This window comes from Peromyscus californicus, unplaced genomic scaffold, assembly GCF_007827085.1.
Source record: "Peromyscus californicus insignis strain IS unplaced genomic scaffold, ASM782708v3 Scaffold_13__1_contigs__length_99412109, whole genome shotgun sequence".
Classification (NCBI taxonomy): Eukaryota; Metazoa; Chordata; class Mammalia; order Rodentia; family Cricetidae; genus Peromyscus; species Peromyscus californicus.
The window spans coordinates 84585323-84609394 of NW_026294424.1; the positions used below are offsets into that span (position 1 = coordinate 84585323).

General features: G+C 43.1%; 1 pseudogene; it reads right to left on the bottom strand.

The window, feature by feature from the left end:
* Window positions 1-10758: 10758 nt before the first annotated feature.
* LOC128108799 (eukaryotic translation initiation factor 3 subunit E-like) lies at window positions 10759-11709 on the bottom strand (annotated as a pseudogene).
* Window positions 11710-24072: the final 12363 nt, after the last annotated feature.

Here is a 24072-nt window from a genome sequence, read left to right on the forward strand (position 1 = left end):
TGTGTAGTTTTGGTGCCTGTCCTGGATCTCACTCTGTAGACCAAGCTGGCCTCGAACTCACAGAGATCTGCCTGCCTTCTGCCTCTGAGTGCTGGGATTGAAGGTGTCACCACCACGGACGGCCTGGCAACTCTCTCTTTTCAAGAGAATAATTGTTTATTGAGCATAGGGAAATCAGTACCTGGGATTATAAAAGGGTGCTGCCCAAACCGAAATCTGGACAATGACTACCTGGACAGCAGCCATATTTAGAAGGCGATGCTACGATGCTGTCTTTCTCATGAAAGTCTTTCCCTTTTGAGCCTTGCTCAGGAACTCCACACTTCAGTACAGTCTCATCACTCCGCTGGTTGTAAAACTGGGAGATGAGCTTTGTCCTGAATCCAATATGAAATGCACTCAGGGAAATGCTACATTTTAGTCTCAGGATTCTGTGGATATCGTGTGTGTGTGTGTGTGTGTGTGTGTGTGTGTGTGTGTGTGTGTGTGTGTGTGTGTGTGCTTGGTATATTAACACTTTCCAATAATATTTTAATCATGTCATGTGTCATCTCCCTGAGCCTGGTACAAAAGGTTATAGGTTCAAATCCCATTGAGGTTGCCTCCTGATGAAGTCCATTTTATTTTTAACCCGAATGTATTCGTGTGACTTTTATTATTTTTCCAAGCAACATGAAGCCCAGAAATGCGATAATAATGTTGTTTGCAACCACTTAAAGGGAGAAAACACCAGAGGAATAGAGAGGTGGTGCCACAGCAATAAAACTTGAACAAGACAAGGGATGGGGGACCCACTTACATCTCCAAATAAGGAGACAGGAGTGAAGACAGAGGAACTGTTTTTCAACCCCGACCTCACAGTAAAATCACCTGGAGCCTTCCTGGGCTGAGTCTCCACCAAGACTAATTAGCACAGCTATGCTTTAAAAACCTCCCCCGCTACCTCAAATGTAAGCACTGGGAAGCCCTGTGAGAGGAGCCTTGAGAGGCCTGGGGTGAGATTTTCAGCATCCAAGGCTCCTCTCTCGGTCAAGTTGTGGCCCAAGGACTGATTCAAGGCCTCTGTGTCGTCTCCACAATAAAATGTCTACTTAAATTTTTAAAGACTTGGTAAGTGAAAAGGCTTTTTTAAAAAACTTGTCCTCCGGAAACAAATACAGCTGTCTTGTTTTTCTCACCTCTTATGACCAGGAATCCGATAAGGGAGTTTTTACAAATGAAAACAGTGTTGTTGCTTTTTTTTTTTTTTTTCATCCTTTAAAAACATTCTTTTCCTACTAGTGGATTTCTTCTATCTGTGGAGACCGAGCAGTGACACAGATATGAAACCTATTGTCAGAAGTTGCTAGATAAAGCTGATAACCTGTTAAATAAAATCTAGCCCATCTCCCCTTTGACAAATATATATATATATATATATATATAAAACACGATATATCTAATACATATAAAAGCAAAAATTAAAGGACATCTTTATGGCTTTTACCCAACTGAAAGCTGGAAGAAGAACAGGGATGACTCAGTTCAACCATTCTCTCTCTGTGAGGGGAGGGGGCACATGCCACAGCGGGCGTGTGGTGGGTGGTCAGGGAATAACTTCGGGGATCCGTCCTTTCACTGTGTAGATCCCGGTGATCAAACGCAGAGTCTCATGCTTGGTCGCAGGCTCCCTTACTCACAGAGCCAACTTAATTGAATCATGACACATAGCTGAATGTTCTGTTGGCGCTGCAGAGTCTTCATGGGGAACAATAAAATAAGGTAATAGTTAATGCATAAATCACTGTCTATGGAATAAAAGATTTTCTTGCCTTCATTTTAGTGAAGTCAATAGGTGCATTGTTATCACCAAGATTTTTCACATGACTCACGTTGTAGTGACAATAACGTCAAACTAGGTTCCTGTCTTGAATTCTACTCCTTAGCTTTTGGAGAGTTTTGTGGGTCTTTCATTCTTATCAATTTCCATTTGGAGATGCTTCCTCCTCCTGAGACAGTAACAATCTGAGACAGCAACTGTGGAAAAACGTCTCAATTAACATCGTTTAAACCTTCAGATTCTACGTCATGCTCGTGTACTTTAAGGCCTGTGTATGATAATTATAGTTCTGTGGAAAGTACTGTGAGGCTTTTCATTTAATCATATGAGCTCACATTTTTGTCTCTTTTTGCAGCCATGCCTGGTAACTGAAGAATCTATTCCATGTGTGAGTTTGTGGCAGGTACCACAGCAGGGAGCCAGGACAGGGGCATTCTGGGACCCTTCAATGGCTTCTCTTAGAATGGATTAACAAAGCCTCGCATGATCTGACTTCTGCTCAATCCTATCCCTGGCTATCAATAACTCCTGTCCTCCTTCTCTTCAGCTACAATGGTCAGGGTCTGTTCCTCAGTCTCCTTAGAGCATTGAACATGTTCTTCCTTCTCCCCAACACATCTGCTGCCTGCTCCTCAGGCTTGGCTCCCCGTGCCCTCCATGGTCAGCTTAAAGCAGCATGCCTCTGGTGAATAAAGGTACAGTTTATTTCTGCCCTGCGCTCCCTGGGTTCAAATTTGGCTCTGCCATTTGCCATTAGTGTGGTCTTGGCAAGTCTCCAGATGGCTCCATCTCTCAGTTTCCTCCCTTCTAATACTTTTAAGGAATCTATACAACTCTCTCTTAGAATCTCGTGAGCCTCAGTGTTAAGACTCATCATCGTGTGACACTGTGAAGACTGAATGGGTTTTATATTTATAAAACCCTCAGGCCAGGCAGAGTCCGGGGGGGGGGGGGGGGTGTTCAATAAACAATAGCTTAAAAAATAATTTAAAATACATAGTTTAAGAAATCAAAACCCATCTCCGTCTCCTTAGAGGGGTTTTCCCTGATCACTCAACTTAAAATAGCTTCCCTCCAGCAGACCACAATGCTGCTTTTGCAGGGACGGCATTTATCACCATGTAGAATTATCTTCATTTTTAACAATAGTTTCATAATTATTTATTGTCTGTTCCCTTTCTCTAGATTCCAAGCCATATGAGAACTCACTTATGCTTGGCACATAGCCCCAATAATAATTACTCTTTACAGCCTATAAGCTTTCAGCCAAATCAGAAATTACATATTTTAGAAGTTGAAATTTGCTGTCGCATTTCCAACGAACTCTTCTCAAATTGTGCTCTTTTATGATAAGCCTACCTGCATAGTGAGGCAGAGCTGTGATGTGCTAAGTGGTGATGAAGGCAGCAGAGTGTCACGGCCCTGAAGACCCCCAACCACTCGGAAGCATTCAAAGAAGTTTCTAGCAGCTCCAGGGAAACAGAGTCTAGCTAGCTAGTTTAGCCACTTCTGACTTTCCATCGGATGGATTTCGTTGGCATTTATTGTGAATGGGTAAATTCAGCTGTAAATGACCAATGGCTGCCTTCTACAGTGGAAAGAATCTTCACTGGAGGAAACCACCCCTAAAGAAAGAACAAGGAACCTGGACCTAAATGCATCATCAGTAGAATTTGTGAATGAACACAGTCTGTGTATGTCGTGTGAAATTACACCCTATAAAACAAGAATGAGGAGATTATTTCCCAAGATGTGAATCCATTTGCTGTCCACTGCCTTGTCTTCCCCAAACAGATGTCTTAAGCATGCACCACACAGACACACAGCAGAGATAAAAAGCCAGGATCCCCCACACAGCACACAGCGTGGGTAGTGTTACCAAAAGCTGAGTCTCAGCAGAGCACAGGACCCACTCATAACAAAGCTGTCTGCTGTCCACTGGCTGCCCCTATAGTAATGACCTTGAATCCTTTGTCTCCTCATTTCCCACGTCCACAGACCTTCATCATTTGCCATTGCCACTGTCTGTTTCTAGCCTGTTCCTACTAATCAGGCCAGAAAACCAATGCGAATCCCTTCGAGCTCTTTGGAACAAAGATAAGATAGCAACAAAAATTAAAGATGATGATGATGATGATGATGATGACGACGACCTGCCTTGCGTAACGAGAAGACTCTGAAGCAGAACCCATACCAGAAACTGAACGGTGCCAACAGTGAGTGAGGCCCAGTCTGTCACTGCTACAGCCATCAGGAAACATGCAAGGATGACTCCAATTACCGAAAATGCTGTTCTTGTTTCCTGCCCAGGCTACTGCAGAGACCCTACTGAAAGACAGAAGCTGGGATTGCCCAGTGGTTAGAGCACTTGTTGCTCTTGCAGAAGACCTGGCTTCAGTTCCCAGCACCTACATGGCAGCTCACAACTATCTATAACTTCAGTTCCTGGGAATCCGATGCCTTCTTCTCACACCCTTGGGCACCAGGCATGCACATGGTGCACATACATACATGCAGGCAAAACATTCACATACATAAATTTAAAACTCCACTTAAAAAATAAATATAAGCCAAGTATTTTCCCCATATCTAAACACTGACACCCCATAAAATAAAAAACGGCAGGATTTTGAAGCCCACCAGTTACTAGTGAAAGCAACCGTGAGGGTGAAGTCTCTCAGTGCCTAGTACAAACTTCCAACAAGTCCATCAGTAAATTTCCATAGGTTGCAACCTTTCACCTGACAACTTATTAGTTTCTTTTTAAACGCAGATTTTTTTTGTTATATCAAACTTATTTTCCAATTTTTCCAAGAACCAAGGAGAAGCAGAAATAGTGAGATGTGAATTTGCTCTTAACAGTTATTATAAAGGATCCTAGTAACCAGTGTTGTCTTTTCCTTTGGAGGGAAGACAATGAAATCAAATTGTGTATAACCTCCTGGCAGCTCCTAAATTAACTCTAAAGATAAGTTTAATGCTGATTATTATGACCAGACTTTAAAACAGAAGTTTTTATTCCTTGTTTTAATCAAACTGCTTTTCCAAGTAAGGGACGGTCCAATTATAGCTACTCCCTTGACTTTCAATCTGCTTCTCTGGGTGGGTGTTTGGCTAAGGCAAGGAATGCCCTCAAATAATAGCTTTTTGAAATTGTACTTCAGGAACAGGGATGTCATAAATGTCTGGGTGATCTCAGGGATGAACCAATTGTCCTGGATAAAACGGAAGGTGCAGCCTGAATGGTTCTCAAGATCTTTGCCTCTGGCCTGAGACTGGGATCAGGTAGATGGGCCTTCTTTATTTTGTCTACTCAGAAAGGGCATCTCATTCTGACTCACTAAAAGGGGCCATATAAGAAGCTTCCACTCGAACATACACTCCAGAATAAGTACCTCTCTTACAGGATGAAAGCACAGAGGCTCCCCACTCAAATCTTTGCATGTGTCTATAGCTAACACTGATCACACTGTGATAGTTACTTTCATATCTGTCTTCTCATGAGACTTTTCGGATTCCCGAAAGCATACACTTAGCTTTAACCCCCCATTCACACTTACTCCCTAGCAAAGAAATTGATTAATAATAATAATAATAATAATAATAATAATAACAATAAATTGTGCCAATGCTTGGAAACCATGATTATTGAAAGAATAAAAAGCTTTGTGTCTGCCTGGGTGGTGGGTGGGTGGGTGCATGGATGGGGAAACTAAATTCAGAAAAGACATTTCAAGAATGTGAGAATTTGTCCATGAGTCAGGTCACAGGATTCTGAACTCTGCTCTTTGTGATGATATTGTGTTCTCCAAAATATTGTGCACCCTAATAAACTTATCTGGGGTCAGAGAACAGAACAGCCACAATATTAAACATAGAGGTTAGGCAGTGGTAGCACACGCCTTTAATCCTAGCATTCTGGAGGCAGAGATCTGCCTGGATCTCTGTGAGTTCAAAACCACACCGGAAACAGCAAGGCATGGTGACACATGCCTTTAATCCCAGGAAGTGATGGCAGGAAGCAGAAAGGTATATAAGGCGTGAGGACCAGGAACCAGAGCCTTTGTTAAGCTTTTAGGCTTTTGAGCAGCAGTTCAGCTGAGATCCATTTGGATGAGGACACAGAAGCTTCCAGTCTGAGGAAACAGGATCAGCTGAGGAATTGTTGAGGTGAGGAAGCTGTGGCTTGTTCTGCTTCTCTGATCTTCCAGCATTCACCCCAATACCTGACTTCAGGTTTGATTTTATTAATAAGACCTATTAAGATTTGTGCTACAGCTCTTCTTCTATCCTTTGACATTATATAGGAGAGAAGAGAGAATAAAAGTCAAAATTATCAAATGGATGTGTGTCACACAACTCACACTAACACAGGTTGTACTGGAGAGTTTCAACTGCAACCTCCAGATTGGATACTCTCTGATCTCCACCTCATCTGGTACCAAGGAAACTGACCTCTATCAACTGCATCAAAGGTCTCAAAGAACTGGAGCAGGCCACTCTGGGTCCCTGGTGTTGGCACTCCTCTTCCCACACCCTCTAAGCTTTTTCTGTATGTTCTCTTAAGAGAAGTAAATATCGGCCTTTGCCAAGGTCCCCTGTGAGTCACTGAGTGACCCCTCGGGTGAGTACTCACTGTCATGGGCCCCATTTCTTTGGAAAGTAGCTTCCATGCAAGGCTCTGCCATTTTAACACCCACAGCAGTATATCTATTCTAATCTAATCCTCAAAACAAAAGAACATCTTAAAATTAATAAATCAGAATGTTTTGATCATAGTTTCGATCATAGTGTCTTCTTTATCCTCACTGGAAAAAAGCTGGAGGGGGCATCCTTTTTTTTTTTTTTCTTTATTCCCTAATTGGATGCTTCCCAAACTTTTTCAGAAGAAAGCCCGTTTAGAAAACGGTGATTCCTACTGCTACAGACAGGCAATCTGGGGACTCCACATCCATTGCAGCCCCAACAGCTGAGGAGACCAAGTGTCTTGGGCTGTTGGCATGGGATGCATGACACAGCAAAGACACCAGTATTGGGCATGGAAGCTCTGCCCATTGACCCTGGATATTGATGACACCACTAAAACCATGGTGTCTTTGCCTCTGGAAATCGGATGTCACTGTGACCACCACTCCTGTCATTCTCAGAAAGCTGCAATTGGTTCACTGAAAAGAGCTCACAGAGGGATCTAGTCTACTGTTCCCAGTGAGTAGCCTCCCAGGCTGGTTCTGGGGTTCTCTGAGAAATTGTAACTCTTTCCTTAAGGTTCTATGTATGTTCACAATGTTCTAACTTCAAAACAACACAGCAATGTATACACATGAAGACATTCTCTACTCTCTCTGTGTACTCCAGGGTCCTTTACAGCCTTTAGATAACCACTCTTAAAGGATGTGTATCCCAGGCCTGGAGAGACTGCTCAATGATTAGAGCACTCAATTCTATCACCCACACAGTGGCTTACAATCATCTGTAACTCCAGCTCCAGTGTATGTGACGTCATCTTCCACCCTCCCCAGCCTCCAGGCACACACACGGTGCACAGTTATACATACAGGCTAAACACCTATACACATGCTATAAAATGTTTAATTTTTTAAAAGTCTATGTATCGGACGGCTGGATCAGAAATCAATATTCTTATCACTCTTAATTTAACAACAAAAAAAAACAAATATAGATTTAGATAGACATAATGTCATTTTGCCTCTTGGTTTTTTTACACTTAACAAAATATCTACTTGAGCAACCAGACTTTTCCAACAGCACCAATCTCTACTATGGGGTTGCACCATGGTTTATTTTAGCCAGTGATTATTCATATTTATTTGGTTTATTCTCAATTTTATACTATAAACAGCAACATACATGCCATTTTTAATGTATGTTTTTAGAAGAAACTTCCAGAAACAGCATTATGAGGCCGAGAGGCCAAATTCATTCATAATTTTGATAAATCTTACTAAATGGCCCTCCAAGAGGTTGACTATTTTGTGTCTCTCCCAGAAATGTCCGACAGTTCCTATTCCTCTCACAGCTTTGCTAACAGAGTACATGGACCAACATTTGGGGTTTTGCCAATCAGATGCATTTTAGTGTCATTTTAAATTTCATTTATCTTTTGTGGAAGGTTCATTGTCTTTTCATTTGCTTGAGGCCGTCTATAGTTCCTGGTAATAAATCCTTTTTCTGCTGGAATAAGCTAGCATTTTCTTTTGCTAAACACTCCTGGTGAGAACCTTCTCTCCTGGAAGTCCCAGTGTTTCTGCATGCACTTTATTATTTATCTAGACAAGGTTTCATGTAGCCCAGGCTAGCCTCAGGTTTGCTCTGCAGCTAAGGAGGAACCTTTAGCTTCTGTTTTCTCTGCTTCCATTTCCCCAGTGGTAGGACCACGGATGCACACCACCACACCCAGATTGTGGTGCTGGGGACCACACCCGGGGCCTGGGCCATGTACTTATTCTAATATGGGGTTTGAAATACTACAGCGAAGATGGACTTTGCCTGGAGTGTTTGTGCTCTTATAGATGCAGGAGGAAGCAGCAATGGTGGCCACGGGCTTTCTTTACCTCCAACTTCAGCCCTACAATCTTAGTCCTTATCACATTTTGCTGTTAAATGCTCGAAGTAGGAATTAGCAGTGTTGTTCTGATGACATGCCACTTTTTGGAGTTGTAACTCTACCTCATGTTTCAATACCTTCAAAATACGTACAGATGCTACATTCTAAATTCTTCCTCTTTGTCTTCTTCTCTCCCTGCCTTCTTTTTGTTCTTTTCTTTGTTATTCATGAGGAAGTCTATCACTGTAAATTGAGGGTACATGTGAATTCCATCAAACTACCACAGTTTTTCCTTCTTTTCCTATGACTCACTTTCCCCCCACTGAACTTCAAATGCTTCTGCAAAGTCTTACAATTTAAGTTGACTTTGGCACATGGATTCCTCCCTCCAGTGCTAGGTTCCAATTTGATTAAAAAAAAAAAAAAAAACAATTAGGGCCGGGCGATGGTGGTGCACGCCTTTAATCCCCAGCACTCAGGAGGCAGAGCCAGGCGAATCTCTGTGAGTTCAAGGCCAGCCTGGTCTACAGAGTGAGATCCAGGACAGGCACCAAAACTACACAGAGAAACCCTGTCTTGAAAAACCAAAAAAGAAAAAAGAGAAAAAAAAATCAGGATGAAGGGAAATCAGCATGGAGGGAAAGGCTGCAGGGAGTTCTTCTGGCCTCAGGAGCCAACTCTCACCAAGCAGACAGGCAAAACCTGTGTTCAAACCAAGCATGAATACCATGAGAGATGTAACCAACAGACTCAGCACTCAGCAGACAGTAGACAAGACTTGGCACCAGAAAAGCTGACTACGTATGAGGCTGGGGGCTGTTAGGAGGCTCTGGGCAGGACTTCTTACACTTTCCACTTCTACTCCCTCTTTGCCTATGAAATTGTTATGTGAACCCAGGAATATAGGTTATAAAATGTGCAAACAAGTCAAACATTTACTTACAGCAAATCAGGAAGAAATTCATTTTAAAGTAATTCTTTGGCATATACGTTACCATTTATTAAAAATGAAGGCAAATTTGCATACTAATGAGATGCATGCACTATGTGGTTTTACATTATTTAAATTGTGGCTGAATATTTGATGCTGCAGGACACAGAGACTCTTCAGTGTTTCTCAGAGTTGGCTGGCATTTTGATCTATAACTGCCCATGCTAAGAATGGGCATGCTAAGAACTGCTTCTCATGAATACACAGGACAACAATGAAACAAGCATGTTTGGAGCCATTTTTAAATTGTTGGAAATTCTGTCTGGTTTCCAAGCCAAAATTCATTTTTTAAAAATATGTTTTATGGGTTTTATGGGTCGTTGTGGGATATTTGTACACTGTGTGAAGATATATTGCTGTGATTGGTTTAACAAAGAGCTGAGTAGCCAGTAGCTAGGCAGGAGGTATAGAAAGGACTTCTGCGCAGAGGGAGAGGAAATAAGACATTAATCTAGGAGTGAGAAGGATGCCATGGAAACACGGAATGAGTTGGACACACAGAAAGGGAGAGAGGTAAAAGTCACATGGTAGAACATAGACTGGTAAAAAAAAATATGGGTTAATTTAAGTTATAAGAGCTAGTGGGACAACCCTACACTAGAGTCAAGCTTTCATAATTAATAAGAAGCCTCCATGTCATTATTCAGGAGCTAGCTGGTGGGACAGAGTCAAACTCATCACAGTGGCTTGAAGAGATGGCTCAGTAGCTAAGAGCTCTAATTGCTTTTGTGGAGGAACTAAGTCCCAGGTCCCAGCACTTATGACATGAGGCTCACAACCACCTGTAACTCCAGCTCCAGAGGATCTGATGCCCTCTTCTGACTTCTGTGGGCATGGCATGTATATGCACAAACCCATGTGCAGATCTCATGCAGACACATAATTAAAAATAAAAATAAATATTTAAAATTATACTTATTTATTCTTTGACAGTTTCATACATGCTCACAATATATCTTGACTGTACAAGGTCCCCACTCCTCCCTCTCCACCCAGCATCCCCTCTTCCACCCTCATAGTCTCTTATTTTTAAAACTCAACTAGTCTGATTACTGCTGTCTGTGTGCACATGGGAATAGGCTTGTCCACTGGAGCATGAGCAATCGTCCAGAGGCCATACCCTGAAGGAAACTGGCTCTCCCTTGCCCAGAAGCCATCAATTGCCAATCACTCCCCAGTTGGGGTGGGATATTTTGCACTCTTCATTCACCAAGCCAAAATTTATCTAATGACTTTTTTAAAAAAAATGAATCACAGTCAATTTTGTTCAAATTCTCCAAATTTTGTACCAAACATGTTGCTCCTAAAAACATTTGCCACCCTTTATATAATGATCATTGTGTATTTCTTGTATTCCTTTTTCTTCTTTTTTAAAGTACTTCTTTAGCAGAAGCCCAGCAGCTTGGACTTACTGTTCTGGTTAGGTTTCTTTTCAATATTCATGGCCAACATTTGGCTTCTACAAAAAAAAGACTTTTTGTCTTTTCGGTCACTTGCTGATAAGGTAGAACTGGTTGTTACCCTTTACCATATGGCCCAGTTTAGAATCAATCTTGGCATCCAACCTTGTATTCCTTATCAAACCCACAATCCATCTTTCAGCTTTTTCTGGGGTCTTATTCAGCTTATCTGCTATGATATTAATACTCAAGGAAGTAAGAAAAAAATCTCAAAGATATAAAGATGGGTGTTTTCAGTGAAGTCCTCAAGCCAAACTACCAAAAAGAATTCATTCATAAGCACCAATTCACATCACCTTGGCTTTTCCTGAGCCCCATCAAAATCAAGGTTACCATTTAAGCACTCAAGTTCTGTAAGTGGGTCTTTGTTCGTGTAAGAGTCCTGCTGGGTAACTTTTACTACCTCCTTCAGCCTCTGACAGTGATCCCAGACATCTTTGGTATAACAGCAGTGCTCAAATAGCAGAAAATATGTGGACACAATCTCTGCGCTGCATTAAGGTACTCTGGCTGGGAGCAGAAAAAAATCGATAATATTATCTTGGCCTTGGAGTGGTTGAAAAAACAGAAACCAGCAGGCATGCTCGCTGCAAAAGAGGCAGAGTGGAGAACTCCCAGGACTGTCATCCGTGGTCTCTTAACCACGTTAGGTCGTCCGTGGCTGCATCTAGTTCTACATGAGATTTCAGAGGCCACTTTTTCCGAGTGAACTTACAGCATTTCAATCTGTTGCTGGAACCAAAGGTCTAAAAAGGTAAAGATATTCTGCTGTTTCCACTCACCATGGAGTTTGGAACATTGGTAGGATACATGAAGTACTCCCACCAAACCCACAGCTGTCTGCCAGGTAGGCAAACAGCTTCCGACTGTCCATGGTTAACTGCATCGGCCTTCTAGTTTCTAGACCTTCAACGATCTTCACAAGCGTTCTGTGTCTGCCTGAAGTGGTCTCAATTGCAGGACAACTGACAACAGTGCTTCTCTTTTCTCACAAAGCATGAGGGATGTCATCAGAATGAAGGGTTTTGTAGACATCCACAGCGAAGTCTACCATGTTGGTATCACAAAGAAGCCCCGATTTCCCTTGTGATGAGTACTCTTCATTATATATCTCCTTCACAGAGAGGAGCTCAAGGAACAGAAAGACCCGAAGGAGCCAATCCAGAAAGTAAGAGATGTGAGTAGTCAAGTCATAGTCCACCATCTTGAGTCACACAGCAAGTTTTTAAATCAAATGTTCTAAAAAAAATACAATCTAAAGATATATTAATTAGATAGTTACATGCTAAGAAATGGTGGTAGGAAAACAGCAAGCCTTCATTTTCTGTAGTTAAGCCATTATACTTTTCCAAGAACAGAAAACTTGACCTGTACAGGAAAGACACTGCAAATTACAGTAGTCTGGAATCTGAGCCGAGGTTCTTTCAGGCAGTGTTCATGAGTGTCACATGGTGTGATGGCATGCACAGTGAAAAGTGCTTATGTTGTATGTTCTGAACAAAGGCAAGTCCCACAGCGCAACACAGGTCAAGTACCAGCAAAAACCTGTTGGATCCAATACATCTTTGATTTTTAACTAATCTTTGGTTATTGTGCAGCCAAGCTTTTACCAACTTTTTTTTTTGCACTCCCAACACTCAGTTATACAGCCCTGTACCAGGTGAGGACCCACAGTTTAAGAGTCTCTGTTCTAGAATATCCACCCAGGTATGGCAGCAAATAACAAGTACCCATGCTTGCTTGAAAGGATTAAAGATATCTCCAGAGCAAGGCAAGGGTGGAGTTGTAAAGGCTGCACCCTGAGAATGACCCCATGACACACAAAACATAGATATAAATAAAAAATAAACAAACAACTGTTTCTTTTGAGGTTGATGGAACCACTTTGTAAACAGCCGTGTCAAAAACTTCTTCTGCATCGAACTCTGGCTAGATACACTAAGGCCAAGTCTAGAGGGCCCTGAAGAGGGCTCACAAGACAGTGGGTGTAATAGTCAGGAACTCAAGAGCCAGGGAGAACCTCTGAGCGATGAACTGTCTGAACAAGATTACGACAAACCTCACCAAAGGCAGTACTGGATCCTAAGAAAACAGAACAGTCCCAGACCTACAAAGAGACATTCATGAGTGTAGAGACCCGCAGAAGTTTCCTAGTGAGAACTTATTCAGGATCCAAAAATCTGAGCTTGCTTTACCCAGCAGGGCTGCATAAGGGGATGATTTGACCATGGACGTGGCTACCAGGTGTTTGGAAGGGGCCATACTAGGCTGTGAGGTGTGCTTTGATCTAGCAAGGGGAGGGCTTTTCCCTGCCCCTTGACATTGTTATAAAAAGCTCTTTTGAAGAGGCAGAAGGGACCACTGGGTTTTGATCCAAGTCCTCCCAAAGCTATTCTGTGTTTCTGTCTTTCTCCTCTTTGCTAACTTTCTATCTAAAAGTTTCTTATCCCTCTCTCCTCCTCATAGGAACCCTTTTAAAGGGTGGGAGCTGGCCTCACACACATGAGGAAGCTTATACCCAAGAAGGAAAAACTTGAGAGATCAGAAGTTGTTACCACATGAGAAGCACATAACTATCTCTTTTCCCACTAATTCAAAACTTGTATCTAATGATAATGCATAGCTGTCCAGATTTCCTGTGGTGAGTCTTAAAAACACTTCATATAGCTCTTTTCCATGCTGCTGACTGGGCAGTCAGCTGTGTCAAGATGAATATCTCCTTCCCAAACATTGGCTATCAGAAACTCACTAAAGTGGACGATGAACGAAAGCTTCATTCTTTCTATGAGAAGTGCATGGCCACAGAAGTAGCTGCTGATGCTCTGGGTGAAGAGTGGAAGGGTTATGCAATTCAAATCAGTTGTGAAAACAACATCAAGGTTTTCCCTTGAAGCTGGGTGTCTTGACCCACAGCAGAGTAAGTCAATTGTCAAGTGAGGGGCATTCTTGGTATAAACCAAAGAGAACCAGAGAGAGGACGCACAAGTGTGAGGGATTTGACATGATTTGATATGACTGTTCTCACCTTGGTTATTGGAGAGAAAAAGGAGGAGGAGAGAAGGGGGGAGGAGGAAGAGGAAGGAAGGAAGGAAGGAAGGAAGGAAGGAAGAAGGAAGGAAGGAAGGAAGGAAGGAAGGAAGGAAGGAAGGAAGGAAGGAAGGAAGGAAGGAAGGAAGGAAGGAATTAAGAAATTCCTGGACTGACAGATGCCTCAGGAGTTGGGGCCCAAAAGAGCTAACAGCATCTGAAAACTTTTCAATCTCTCTAAAGATGATGATGTCCACCAGTACATGTTAGAAAGCCTTTAAATAAGGAAGGTCAGAAGTACAGGACCAAAGCACCCAGAATCCAGTGTCTTGTTACTCCATGTGTCTTGCAACACAAACGCCTACATACTACTCTGAAGAAACAACACACTAAGAAAACCAAGGAGGAAGCTGCAAAATACGCTAAACTTTTGGTCAAGCAAATGAAGGAAGCCAAAGAAAACAGCGGGAACCGATTGCCAAGGGATGCCGGCTGTCATCCCTGGGAGCTTCCACTTCTGAGTCCAGTCAAACGGAAGTCTTCAAGAGTCACAAACAAATGACCAGGCAGTGAAACGAAAATCACACAAACTGGTGTAGTTTACTCTTTAGACAAGAATTTCAGCAAACCAAATAAGAAGATTATTAGGAAAATGTTTTCAATAACCACAGTTTTGGAACTTCTGAGAGTTCCTGGGAATGGAATACTGACTCATCTCTGAATCTTAAAGAGTACCATTCCAGAGTTTGGAAACACTGCAAAGCTTGCTTTCGCCCATTGTATGTTGTAATTCTAAAACTGATGATTGTTGTTGAGTAAATGTTCTTGGTCTTTAAAATTAAGTTTTTTAAATCACAGTGATGTTTGTGTGGATGATTCCTAAGCTCCTGGGACTTGTGTGGGTGAGCACAGTGCAGGAAACAGAGAACATCAAATTTTGTCACTGATTCTGCATTTTTTCATTGTCTTCTCAGCTGACTCTCATGGCACACGTAACCTTGCAATTCCAAGAAAGTCTTTCCCAGTGTAAAGAAAAAACAAAAACCTAACTATTTAAAACAGTGGTTCTCAACCTTCCTAATGCTGCAACCCTTTAATACAGTTCTTCATGTTGTGGTGACCGCCAACCATAACATTGTTTCATTGCTACTTCATAACTATAATTTTGCTACTGTAATGCATCATAATGTAAAGATCTGATATCTCTGATAGTCTTAGGTGACCCCTGTGAAAGGGTTGGTCAATTCCCAAAGGGGTTACAACTCACAGGTTGAAAACCACTGATTTAAACCCCTTTTACTTAGAACCTATATCACAGGGTAAATAATAGATTTTAGCCAAACACAACAGTAACCATGTATCTACTATAAATAGGATTATTCAGCTATATCCATTTTCTATTTGATTCTTTCTCCCATACACACATTTTGTGTGGTCCCCTCAAAGCATGAGACTGGTCTTTCTGACACAAATAGGGACCTGTGTACAGGCTCCTATTGCTAACGTGGCCCCTCTCACGTCTCACCCAGGATAGACTTTCAGCAGCTGGGGCTGTCAATAACAGTACTAAGTTAAGAGCACGGTTGTGTTTATTTCTTTTTTTTTTTTTTTTCATCTGTGCCCTCTAATCCAGGCATTTGAAAACCAGCCATAACAGCAAGTGTCTGCAGACATTCACTAATTCATTGGCTACAGTCTCCCCTTTGGGGGTGCTGACATGTAATAGATACTGTCAGGATCCTTCCAAAGGACAAGAATTACAGGAACTTCTGTGGCCACTAGTGTTGTGTCGTGATAATTTATTGAAACCACCTGGCTTCAGATATCCTACTCTGGGTGATAACTAGCATCTTGAAGATTTTCAAACCTATGGAAAAATTGAAGATAAATAAAAGATCACCCATGCAGCTTTCCCCTTCTCCTTAATTTTAAACATTTTTAACTCATTAACTCTGTCTTTCTCTTGTTGTATGTATGGTCACATAAAGTTACACTTATGGTGAGACTTCAGCCCTACACATTTGAGCACTCACTACTAAATAACAAGAGCATTCCCCCACATCAGCACATCACCATTACTGAGCTCAGAATATTTCACATTAATGAAATCCGCAAACAGCAACCCACACTCAGACTTTCCGGTTGACCCAATGAAGTTCTGAATGCTGTTTTTACTTTTGCATCCTAGGTCTACTCAAGGATAACATGTTGCATCTGTTGCCACATCTCCCTGATTTTCTTTCTTCGAAACAGTTCTCCTACAAACCTGCCTCCCCTCTCCCCTTGTTCGCTCTGTAACCGTGATGGCATTTCCAACGAGTACCCCGTCTGAAAATCATCTCCCTGAACTTTGGTTTGGGTTAAGCACTTTGAAAAGATTTGGGCAACGCCATGTAAGTGATGTTTCATTCTCTTTACAATCCATTAGGTAGCATATGTCTCACTTTTAATCATTCTAATTTTGATCACTAAGGTAAGGAATCTGGCAAATGTTTTCATTGGAAAGGTACATTTTCCTTTTGTAATTTGCAAAGTAATAAATGATAATTTGGTAAATGATGATGTGAATGTTCTTTCCTCTGAAAGCTTTTCATCCATTACCTGATGATCACCAAATGACATTTGCCTATACTGACCGTTGCAATGTTGGTGGCAAAATTAAATTTTTCAAATGTTCTCTATGTGTTATTTGTGATTCTTTGGGAAAGAGAATGTTTCCCTTCATCCCAAACAACACCACTTCTGATTCTTTAAAAACTCACTATGTTCTAATCCATGATTCTTATCCCTGACATTATTTTTAAAATGTGATCAAAAGAAACCACTTGAAGTTAGTAAAGTTTGTAATTTCACTAAATTATTAAATATTGCAATCACAAGAAAGAAGTTATGAGGTATAAAAATAACGATTTTTAACAACCAGTCCTTTATCAAAGAATTAATAATGCAGCCCAAATATCCCTGTGTGCTCCTCATTATTCAAGCAAAATAATTTTATACTGCCATTGCAATAAATTACAGAAAATCCACTTGGGTAGTTTCGAGGATGTGAGGCAGTGAGAAAGTCACTGTTTCTTCTGATTATCCACCTCCTTTCATGAGCAGCCCAGATTCCCCTCACCTCAGATCAAACTGAGGCTGGAGCTAGCTCACTGTGGGCCGTAGAGGAAAGGGGTTGTGGCCAAAACTGCTCACGATGAAAGCAGGATCCGGGGCTAAAAGAAAGGGTAGGGTGATAAGAAGCCCAGAGTGCTGTTGGAGCTGTTAAACTTGCAAGTGGATATTAGATAGCCAAGCTGGCCTGTTTAAGGGGCAGACATGGGCCCTGAAAGGCAAGACCTGTATCCACAGGCCTACCGAATGGCTTCCCTGGGGCACACAGGCAAGTCATTACTACCTTTTCATGTTGTCTTGCTTCTAATGCACCTAATTGTAATGGCCTAAATTCTAAGAGTGGCTTCTCAAAAGCCTCCCCCTAGTTCAAGAAAGAGACCCCCGAAGACTGCCCTGTGAACAAGGAGTTAAATACGAGGTAACCGAGCATAACTGGGTCCGCATCTTGGTAGCTGTGGTAGGAGCTAAGTCAATGGTAAACCTCTGGACTGGTCATGTAAGCATGAGAACAAAGAGCCCAGCGTGAGTAACAGCTGCCCGTGAGTTCGTCGACCCCTCGAAGGCTGTTGGCCAGTAAGTAAGGGAAGGGGAAGAGGAAAGTAGGTCACAGGTGCAAGCAGGCCTCCCAGCGTGACCGCTCCCCTAGCCATGCAGGCAACTCGGGAAGAGTGTGCGACCTTCTCCCTCAAGGCGCCAGAACATGCATACAGTGTGGGGCCCTCAAATTGGCCACCTAATGAAATTACCCCAGTCGTTTCCCAGTTCCTGACACAAGTCCCGTAAAAGTCCCGAGACAAAGAAGTTCAGTGGCTTTTTGTTACCCACTTCCTTACTTTTCCTTAGTTTCTAATAAAGCTTGTCCCACTTTGCTTATTCCCATGTGCTTGTAAGGGTGAGACGATGAAGCCAAGAGCCACTACCATCTCAGTTGACTTTGGGTGGCCATTGCATTTCCAGAACCTTAAGTCCTCGGCTCAAGCACAACTGGACTGAGAAAGGTCCTATTGCTCTCAAAAGCAGCTTCAAAACCAACGCCGCTTGCTTTCTCATCCCTTCCAAGCATGGAGTCGGCGTCTTGATTCTCAAGCCTCCCCTAGACCTGATCCTTTAGCTCCGTAAAGAGAGCATTCATCCTCCTACTCAGTCCAGCAGAGTGAGCCGAACCTCTGAGACAGGCAGTTGGCACCACACAAGCAGGGTGACCACAGCAAGTGCCTCGTGCACAGTCACACCTGGGGTCACCCAATAATCGGGTCAACATTCTCTTCCTTGCCTTGATCACCCTGGTATGTGTAGCATTTCAGCCATTTTCCTGCCTCCTCCCCTTGCAACCTATCTTTGCATCACTTTTGGTAGTGGCCCTTCTGGAATTCTGTGCCTACTTGCTAACCCCAGGGGGCCCATTCCTCCAGGCTTACCCTAACCTCAGGATGAACTTAGCAGCACTTCCTCTTTGGCCATTTGCTCCGTGAGGCCACTTCCTCTTTCCTTTTCCACTGGTCACAGCTTACTGAAGAAAAGCTGCTGCCCTCACAGCTGGAACTTTGTCCTGTGACCAACGGAAGCCATCTGACTCTTTAGGATAGGAAAGCCTCTGGAATCAGGACTGCAGATGTGAGGCAGGGCACTCCAGTTCCCAGAAGCAGGGGCATGAGAAATACTAACCTTCTCAAAAACCATACAATGACTACACAGAGTCAATTCCTTACCTATAGATCACACAAACACACCACACATACACACACCCCACACACACCCCACACATACACACACATACCTATACACACATACACTATACAACACACATATACCACACATACATACATACCACACACATACACACATACCACACACATACATACCCATGTACACACACATCACACACATACACACACACCACACACATACACACCCACATCACACACACCCCACACATACACTCGTCTGTCTCTTGATGCCCAGAACCTGGCCTGATACCATGATGCTGAGAACCAGTTGCTGACTTACAAAAGACTATTCACCATGAAATAAAGGTCAGCCTCTGGCCTAAACTACACTGGGCTACATCTAAATATTTTTTTAAACACACATGCACACACACACACACACACACACACACACACACACACACCATTATATCATATGTTACTCCTTTGTGAGTCCTTTTATTGGTGATTTACATTTTCAATTACATTTATTAATAAAGTACAACCAGAGAATCGAAGAAATACTGTGATTCCTATGTTCCAACATCGACACAAAACAGTGTTGAACGTGGGACATTGAAGTCAGAAGACACTGTCCTCAGGAAGGACTCATGATATTATTGTGAAAGGAAGTTGACTATCACAAGAGCAGGCTGTTATAAAGCAAGTTCAAGTCCTGTTGGCCTGGCTCTCTCACACCCTTGCAGACGTGAGCCCCTAGACCGTAGACCTCCAGGTCTTCAGATGAGAAGAACCAAACTGCCATTCTTTACAAATCACTAGTCTCTGGCTGTCTGATGCAGCAGCACCAACACCCTTCGGGCTGGAATGGGAAGAGGCTGCCGTAGGAAAGGAAAAGGCAAAGACTGGTCCATCTTGACATTTTTCTTTTTGTTGTTATTGTTGTTTTTGAGACAGTGTCTCTCCGCACAGCCCTGGCTGCCCTGGTTCTTTCTATGTAGACCAGGCTGGCCTCAAACTCACAGAGATCTACCTGCTTCTCCTTCCCAAGTACCAGGGTTAAAGGCATGGGCCACCATGCCCAGCTCCACATTTTTCTTTTTCTTTATTTTATTATTTATTTGCTTTATGTGTATGGATGCTTTGCCTGCGTGTAAGTCTGTGCACCACAGCATGCCTGCTGCCTGTAGGGGTCAGAGGAGGGAATTAGATCCCCTGGGACTAGAGTGACAAATGGTTGTGAGCCATCACGTGAGTGCTGGGAATTGAACCCTGGTGCTCTGCAAGAGCAGCCAGTGCTCTTAACCACTGAGCCAAGTCTTCAGCACCCCAACATTTTTCTAACGGAAGCACAAATCAGCCCCATGTGCCTGTTCACATTAAACAATAACTGTGGTGTATTCTCCCACTCAGACGCTGCTTTCTCTTCCTCGATGGTCTCTGAACCAGCCTCTTCATCAGATGGACCTTACAAGCCCATGCTGTGTGGAGAGACCTCAGAGGAGCATGTGCGGTAAGTCTTGTCCAAACATAGAACATACAATTTCTTTTAAAATTTCTAATAAATGGAAGTACTGCTGTAGTTAACATTATAAACTTAACATCAATATCACCCTACTCATAGTAACATTGTACCATCGTGTATTCAATTGACAGATGAAAATATTCCTGTAAGCTGTAGCCTGGGTATATTCTTGATCTAATGATGCAAGAATATGGAAACTTTTTAATTACATGCAATACTGGTACTTCTTAAGCTCCATTATGGCCCTTGGACTGTGTCCCACCAAGATCCTCTAAACACCAAGTGCTTTGGATCTTGCAATGGAAAAGCATTTGGGGCAATATGTTCTATGTAACATCATTGAAAGGATCCCGTCCTTCCCCTCCCCACAGGCCTCATCTGTGTGTCTCAGCACGCAGTCAGCTGGGGTCCAAACCGACAAGGAGAATGAAGAGCCAGTGACGTCAGCCTGCCTCCTGGACACAGGACAGTACGTGCTGACACCCATAGAGACTTTTGCTTTATTAACTGAGGAGGAGGAAATGGTTATGAGACTACATAATTAAAAAGCGGCTTAAAGCTCTTGGTTGTGGACTTAGCTCAGTTAGAAAACTGCTCGCCACATGAGCGTAAAGGCCTGAAGTGAGTTCAGGTCTCAGAATTCCCCTTTGAAAAGCTGAGTGTGTGGACCGTCAATATGGCTCAGCAGGTGAAGGGGCTTGCCACCAAGCCTGAAGTCGCAGTCACCAGAGCCTACGTGGTAGAAAGGGAGAGCAGGCTCTGAGTCCTCTGACCCCAGGGGTGCACATGCCCATGTATGATAAATGGTTTGTTTTTAAGTCAGCTGGGGGGTTGCATACTTGTAACTGGGGAAGGGGAGATCAGCAGGTCTCTTGGGCTCACTGGTCAACTAGCCTAGCCTACTTGGCGAGCTCCAAGGGAGATCCTGCCCTGCAGGTACCCCCTCCCCCCAAATAACAAGGGCATGGTACCTGAGGAGCTACACCCAAGGTTGACCTCTGGTCTCCATATGCCCATACACACCCACATGGTCATGTGCATAAGTTCATACATGTACACACAAAAGGAATAAGAGTTTGCTAATTCAAGTTGTAAGAAATCTGAAGGCAAGGAATTTTGTGAGTATTTGGTGCACAATTAGATTATTGAGGTCGTCTGAGTTTTTGTTTGTTTGTTTGTTTGTTTGTTTTTAATCTTACTGGTCTATTGATTATAGTAAGTTGGTTTTTGTTGACAAGTTTGTCCTCTTATGGATCAAGAAGACTGCGACATCTCAGTTCCATCAAAAGACAAAGAAAAAGCAAGTTGGGGGGGCTTTTTTTTTTCCTGCCCATCTGTTTTTAGAAGGAAGAAAATCTTTCCCAAAAGCTGCTCCCTGGGAACATTACCAGCAACTCCCCTCGGGGACCTACTGGCAGAGTTCACACTGTCAGCCCAGACTGTGGAGAGACCAGAAAAATGTGCACTGAGATTTTCCAAGCTGAGAAGTTGGCATACCCAGCAAATGTCTCTATCCTAAGAGGATGGAATATGGGGCAAGGTGTTAAGGATTTCTCATTGAGAGCCAGGAAGTGATGGCCCCTTTAGAGAAAGGACATGAGTCTGGGCTGAAGCTACACTCTTTAGAGTTAGGGGTCAAAATACACATTTGCTTTACGCCTCATTTAGCTCCAATTTGTCTCACCAATCCATTGCCCCTTCTTACTGTCTGCTCCTGAACGTTAAAAGCTTTCTTATGTTTTATTTTGCTTTGTATTTAGATATTTCACTTTGTTTTGTTTTGGACAGAGTATCACTAAATAGCCCTAGCTGGCCTAGGTCTCACTATGGAGAACAGACCGGCCAAAAATGGGAGTGATCCCTGTGTGCCTGCCTGCTGAGTTCCGGGATTACAAACGGGTGCTGCCATGTCTGCCTTCTTTGTTTTGGGGGAAATTCAAATTCACTATAGAAAATACTAGTTAGTCAGTCAATAATAGAAAACAGAAAGCAGAGGCTGGGGAGATGGCTCCATGGGTAAACCACCCACACTGCAAGCCTGAGGACCTCGATCTGAATCCCTAGAACCTACGTAAAAAAGCCAGGCACGCCGGGGCGGTGGTGGCACATGCCGTTAATCCCAGCACTCGGGAGGCAGAGGCAGGTGGATCTCTGTGAGTTCTAGGCCAGCCTGGGCTACAGAGTAAATTCCAGGACAGACTCCAAAGCTACACAGAGAAACCCTGTCTCAAAAAAGCCAAAAAAAAAAAAAAAAAAAAAAAAAAAGGAAGAAAGAAAGAAAAAAGAAAAAAGCCAGACATGACTGCACCAGCCTGGAACCTCAGCATCACGTGGCGAAACCAGGCAGATCCCAAGAGCCTCTGGCCGGCCAGCATAGTCAATATGGCGAGCTTCCAGTTCAGGGAGAGACCCTGTCTCAAGGTAATAAAGTAGAGAGCTGTAGAAGACAACACCAAATATCCTGCTGTGGCCTCCACATGCAAGTACCATATGCACGTATCGCACACACTCACAGGTGCACACAAAGAAAATAGGAACTACACCATCCTGAGATAAGTACTGCTATGTTCACAGCTTGGTGCACACTTCCTTAGCTATAGCTGCATTAAAATACACACATACAGCTTACAGAGCCCATTCCTTCTAGCACTTTCTGCTATTGCAGCACATGCAATAATGCAATTCAAATGTGTGGACCCTGCTTTAAAGTTGAACGGTTTTGGAAAACAGACTGAACTATTTAGAATGTAACAAGTGTTACTCCCAGGAAAAGCCTGGGGAAACAGGCATCATCATAAAGGAGTTTGGGATGCTGTCAATGGCAGTTAATTCATCCTGTTTATGTATCAGAAAATGTGAGGTTGCAAAGCACTTGGCCGAAGCAGAGTCTTGGGTGAAATGAAGTTCCAGACCAGCGTTTGAAACAGGAGCCCTGCACCTCTCCGCCCATGGGCAGGTTTGCTGCTGCGGTTCCAGGCACAGATCGCTCCTCCCACACTCCATTTTGAACAACACAGTGGCCTTAGAAGGATTCGGAGCATTAAATGTTTGTTGAAGTCTGCAAATGTACTTGCACGAGTGGCAACTTCATCTCTCAGAGAATTGTCCGAGATTTCTCAAATGATATTCTCAAGATCTCTCTAAAAAGCATAGTTCCTTAACAGCAAAAGCACTCGATTTAAATTAGCCAGCATCACATGAACATTAGCTGTGTATCGGCAGAACCCTGCTGGCCGCATGTGGAATCTCACGTGACGCTTGACAGCCTGGCGGAGCGATTTGGACCAACCTCGCTGACTTCGCCCTTTGATGCCGCAGCTCTGCCACGGGGATGTTTTGATGTGGTTCAAATTCGGCTCCCGTGTTCGCTCGCTCTCTTCTGATGACGTACTGCTTGACATTTATTAAAGACTCCACTTTCCCACCTTGGAGATTGGAAATAATAGCAGGTACCGCGGATATTTGTGGTAAGGCTTAAATCAAATATTTTCAGTTTTCCTACAATGACATTTCAGTTGCTGGGTAAGTCGTGGCAACGGCAGTGGTGGCGTTGGTGACGGCGGTGGCAGTGGAAAGGGCTGTACAAAGTGGGCTGAAAACATGCGGTCCAATCCTGAGGCTCTGGGGCAGCCGTTCCTAAAGGCAAGTGTGTTCCGTGAACTTAGTTACAAACTCCCAGAAACGGGAAGTTTGAAGTTACAGGAAGTGTAGCACCAGGAGAATTTAGAGGCAGGTGTACAGCCTTTGGTTCCCGGCTAACTCCTTCCTCAGCACATTGACTTGATGAATTTTTGATGTGTTCATGGCTCAGGCTTTTGCTAAGTATTTTCTCGGTGCTTTTGTTTTTATTCCAATATATCAAAAGACCCAGGAGCTACCAACGTTGAATTGGAGCATACCCAGG